This window comes from Hypanus sabinus, chromosome 10 (genome assembly GCF_030144855.1).
Source record: "Hypanus sabinus isolate sHypSab1 chromosome 10, sHypSab1.hap1, whole genome shotgun sequence".
Classification (NCBI taxonomy): domain Eukaryota; kingdom Metazoa; phylum Chordata; class Chondrichthyes; order Myliobatiformes; family Dasyatidae; genus Hypanus; species Hypanus sabinus.
The window spans coordinates 31,649,873-31,655,962 of record NC_082715.1 but is presented as its reverse complement, the minus strand read 5'-3'; positions in this window follow the sequence as shown (position 1 = coordinate 31,655,962).

Here is a 6,090-nt window from a genome sequence, read left to right as displayed (position 1 = left end):
TCATGTTTCAATGACCCAGGGTTCAATCATGACTTAATTCAAGCTCTGTCACAACAAGAGGTTACCAAGTGGACAAGGGAAAAGACTGATAGAATTATTTTAAGAACCCTTGGGGGGAAATTGTAGAATTCTTGTTGACTTATGGAAATCTTGAGTTTTAAATGTCAAAGGAACTTTTTAGATGAAATTGAGCACCTTTATTAATTGCATTAGGAACACACAAGAATCCCAGTAGAAAAGGAAGGAACCTTCTACTGTAGGCCTGATGAAAGTTGAATGAAGAATTTGCAAGAACAGCCCCTCCAAAGAGTTTATTGATTCTTTTTCGGTTGGTAGCAGTAACAGATTGGATAGGTCCCTCTGCCTTGTCTCATATGGAAAGAATGGTCACGTGAAGTTTCTGTAGTAGTCTAAGTTATATAAGTTGACAGAAACTTCTCTCAACAAAAACCCATCAGAAAATGCAAAGACGAGGAAATCTGCAGATGCTGGAAATTCAAACAACACACACAAAATGCTGGTATCTATCAGAAAATGATAGGATACATTTTAAATAAATTAAGAGCCAATACACAGAAAATAACAATTTAAAGTGGTAATATACGGTAGTTAAATAAATCTGGTATGATCATATTCTGAAAATACTCTTTTTTCAGAAATATATGGGCTACTACCGTTAGTAAGAGTAATGCAGGAAACTGGATTTAGAGAAAGATATTTGACCATTTGAACTCGTACATTGTAAAGTGATATCATAATTTGTAATTAATACACAATGGTTGGTATTCCCCCCCATCAACTAGCCAAATAATTATCATGCAAGCCTAGTCATGCAGACCCACCGATGATACAACAAGGTGGTACATAAGCTGAGGCTGAACACTTGACCTTTTCAGCTATTTCGTTCTTGACAAACAAGGATGAAATACAAGAAGCTGAATAAAAGAAGATATAGCATAATATGCTTTGTTCATTTTCATTATAAAGAGACACCTGAAACCAACAATTTGGGAGTAAACATAGCATGGATTAAATCCGAGAATTTAGCAATGCTAAATGCAGCATTACTATAGTGACAAACTGAAACAAAAACGTTAACACATTGCTTACCTTTTGGAGATCAATAAATATTTTACATCATTTTAAAGAGTTTTAACTGTTTTTACAAAATGAATCTTGTCAAACTCCAAAGACAAATCAATTTGGAAATGTATGGCAATTTATTCTCATTGTACTTTTGTTCATGAACTGATTCAGAATTACTGGTGTTCCTGAATCTCAGGAGCACGATTATGCAAGGGTTAATGGGAATTGCCAGATTGGCTCAGCAAGGATTTAAAGCTTCTAGTGCAGAGAAAAGTTCCTAGTCATGTGCATTGAATGCACAGTTCCGAAATGAAACAAGTTATTTAAACTTAAATTCAATTATATATGGAAGGTAGTTACATTAATTATCTTAAATGGTTTTTATCAGGAGAGTTATGGGTCAGAGGTAAGCATTTTTGCAAAATTTAACGTGTTATATTGAAAATATATAATTACTGCATCTGTAAGTGTATATTGTCAGAAAATATTCCAGAAAGTAATTCTCAGTATGAGCAGTTGCAAATTTGTTCTGATACTGTGGTACATCATAGTTCAGTTGTGAAAGTTAACTTTCATATTGTAAGATACCTGCATATTGTTATTCTTCTGAGAACCTTGTTTAGAACTATGGTTTATTGGACAGCAAGAACAAATATTCTGATTAATGAATATTGAATTTGATAAATAAAAGTAAATATCAATGTCCAATAATGTAATCATCCCTTAGGACCTAATTAAGGTTGTCCCTTTCTATAGCTTCTTTTAATTAATGACTTCCACTTCTCCCCCTCCCACCAAAATCTGGAAAAGTAAAGTACAGATTGCAACACCCATCTGGGAAAATTAGTTTCTTTGCCTTCTTCTTTGGTTTTCAGTTTAACTTTTTAGTCATTTATGGGAAGTGGGTGATTATTGCCAGTCCATAACTGGACCATGAGATGATGGTAATAAGCTACCTTTATGAATAACTGCAGTCCTTCTGATGAAGACAGGCCTTGGTGCTGTTAGCTAGGGAGTCCCAAGATTTGGGCTTGGCAGTGAAGGAATGGCAGTGCACTTCCAAAACAGAATGATTTAGAGGGGAACTTGCAGGTAAGGAATTTTTTTCATTGATTATATTGTATTTTGGTGTTCTACTGTGATTGCCTGCAAGAAAATAAATCTCAAGGTAGTATATTGTGAAATATACTGTACATACTGTGATAATGAATTTACTTTGAATTTTGAACCAGTGATAGCAGTCCTTCTGAAGTGAAGTTACTTTTTTAGGAAGCTCAGAAGTCAATATGCTCACAACGATCTGTAGTATAATAATCTATTTTTTAACTGCTGAGCAAGGAATATGATTGAACAGGACCTGACTGTCCTTCCTAGAAACTATCCATAGCACCCTGTACTTCCACCACTGAGAGCAATCAACTTTGGTTTAATGTCTCATCCAAAAGATGGCAAGATGGCACCAAGATTTTTGTGTTTTTGAGTGGGCCTTAAACCCACAGAGCTAAGAATATTACAACTATCTCACAAATGATAAGTAAAAGTCCTATCTGACCTCATTCTCACCTGTTGCATTTACTACTGTCCATTAGTGTTTTGATGCACTCATTGTCCAATGGAGATGATGCAGTTTTGTTTATAGGTGATAATATACAATGAGTGAGGGGATATTATAAATGATATAGCTTCAAAATAAATCTAATTGGATAGATAAATAATTGAAAGGTGTTGTGGACAGTGCTATATAAAAGCTTCAGATCTTGTCAGAGCCAAGGTGTAAAGATGGAGAAGAGAGCCTTTTGCTAGGGGGAGGTGAGAGTCACTTTGCTACTGAGGGAGCATTTAATCAAACATCAAGAAGCAACTTGGGAGGTTTGAGAGACAAGGGCATTGCGCATTTACAGTTGTCACTATTACTAAAATATCAATAGTCACATTAATGAATGCTATGAAAGATGTTGAAAGTAAAAATAGTTTAGCCAAAAGAGTTAAGCTTTCAATGTTTTTATACCCAAACAAAGCATGCATAATTAACATATATTCTTTTATCATCAGCACTAATATTTTAGCTCAGCAAATCAAGTGGTCTGCTGGGAAATAAAGTCCACCCATAATACAATTATGAGCAAGTCAGCAAAGAGCTCCCCATTGCCAACAGTGGATGCTCACTTGAGAAACAAAAAGGAAGATATGTTCCTGCACAATAGACTGGACCATCTGTACCGTGGCCATTGCATTGCTCTGTCATCATTGCAGCAAGAAAGTACAACTGTAACAGAGGAACTTCACAATATGCTGAGACAAAAATCAATACTCCAGAAATTTAAATTAGATGATTTAATTGTGCAATTAAAAGCCGCAAGCAGGGGAGACAAAGAAGAGACAAATTCAGACTGGGATTCAAAGGGTGTTAAAATGAATCCTTTGTTTACTGGAAGGAGTAAAATGGCTGCGTCAACACAAAATAATTTACAATCTGGACAGCAACATGTAAATTTGTTGGGTACTTGGGCTGGATTAAATGGCAGAACCAGTCCGAACTCTTATGTTCGAGATGAATTTGATGCAAGGCTTGTGGGGAAACAATATATGAAGAAAAGATCTCACATGCCCTCCTCTGTTAATGAAATTGCTTCAGGGTCATCTTGTTTCAGAAGGTCTAAGTCAACCATGTCCTTGGGAAGAAATGCAGATGATGGTGATATCCAGTGTTTGACACACAAAGAACTGCGTCGTATGGCCAGCATCGATAGTATTTATCAAAAAGAAGTGGAGAAACAGAAGCATGACCGGTTACAGGAATGGGAACAATTCAAGAAGTTCATTGACGAGAAAATGAAAGAGAAAATAAACAATTTTATTATGACATTAGACAAAGATTTGAAATAGTGTGGTTATGTACATATGTGATCATGCTGGCTATGCATTGGAGATATACAGCATATCACCAATTCCAATACAGCATCTGCCAAAGCAGTTTTAGATGTGTTGTATATTCTAGCACATTGACATTTATTTATGTGGGCAAACCTTGGAACAAAAAAAACCTTTTGGTGTAAGTTCTAATTGGGGTAAAAGCTTCTTTAATATTCAAAACTACTGCTGTCTCATATTTGAAAAGTAAATTGGGGAAAATGTGCTATGTAAATTAGCAACCTTTTGATTCTGTGCAAAAAGGAATACAGGTAACTGTCCTCAATAATTATCTGCTGGTTAAAATAGAAGTTCCAAATGAAACAGCTTCTGTAATTGAAAGCTGAGTTCAAGTGTGATATAATCCTCTGGTCTTCCCTTTTTTATATTTGTCATGAAATAGACTTGGACAAATTGCACTCAAACGTACCCATTTCTTTTGTTAGTACTTCAACCTGCATTATTCCTCCAGGTAGACTTTTTGAGACCCCTTGAATCAACGGCTTCCTAGGGAGCATCTGTAATACAGAACAATCCCTGGACCTCAGTTAGTGAACCCTGCCTGAGGATGTGATACATTTAAGAATAATTGAAATAGTTCTGAAATTTTTTTAAAAAATCAAATTAAATTCAGTACTCAATCATTAAACTAATGGAAACAAAGATGAGTAAAATAATTCGCTCATCTAGTTTGGTGACTCCAACAAGATGAAGGTGGCTGTGCTGTTTGGTGTAAACTTGAATAACAGAAACAACTGCGTGGTGAAGTGTGATGTTGTATGTCACAGCATTTGACCTCCAACTCGGTATCGACATCGTAATACTCAAGCATAGAAATCAGGAATAAGATAGTCCAAGTGATGGTGTTCATTCGCATTTCTCTTGTAAGTTATCAGCTAGAGAGCAGTATGATCTAGCCCTGTACTTTGACTGTACCTCACATTAACTTTGAATTACAATGTATCGATTGTTTATTGCTTCAGTTCCATCAAAAGGTGGTATTTGTACTATACCAGCTTTTGAGAACAATTTATTAAAATGTTTTGAGTAAAATGATTTCAATATTAGTGCTGTTTTTAAATGTAAGTCTTTTCATACTGTCTTTTACATTCTTAATATTCTGCAGGATTATTGTAAATGGTGCAATCATTTTGATTATTTTGGAAACATGCAGATAAATGGCTTATCTCAATGCAAACATATTTTTCACAAAAATAATAAAAGTCAATGCTAAAAGTCTGTTTTCATAAGATCCCTTCTGCTTTCTAGAGGTAAAGATTTATACATATAAAGTGTATTTATCTAACTCAGAACTTCCTAAAATACTATAGAGCCTGAAGATTAATTCTGAAATGCAGCTACTGATCACTTTGGAGCCAGTGATTTTTTTTATCATTGTGGCCACTGCTGTGAGAAGTCCAACTAATTTATAAAGTAATATAAATAGCAAATTAGATAATTGATTGATTAGAAAGGCTGTTGTTTTGAGAGTGCCATGAAAATGTGTGGTTGTAGCGATGTACTACATACAGAGCTAGAGACTACACACAGTCGGCAAGTCATTTCGAGACTAGTTTATTCAAATTTCGCGGTGCTGGCATTTAATCCCTAGTGCCCACCCTCTCCGGGCGGAAATGACGTCAGAGGGGCATTACCAAAGTCTCTCCCCGCGCGCTGGCTATTTGTGAGCCGTTTCGCCTGCGCAGAAAGTGGGTCGCCACATGGTACCTCTAAATGCCCATAACTCAGAGAGTTTGCAACAGGCAGTTTGTTCTTTGGTGGCAAATTCAGTATGGTGCTTCTACTCTAAAGAAGGAGCTTGCATGCCCAAATCCTTCCCAGAAAGAAAGTAAAGTCTAGGAACACCTTTTTTAATTTTATTTTTTAAGGATGTGGCCTAGCTGGCCTATAAATTGCCTTTAGAAAGTGATAATTAGCCCCCATCTTGAATCACTACAATCCTTCTGTTTAAGGGTCTCTCCCAATCCTAGGAAGGAGGAATTCTAGGATTTAGATCAGTAATTATTGAAGGTACAGTAATACTTATGAAATTATGAGGGAAATGCATAGGTGATGGTGTCTTTGTTTCTGCTG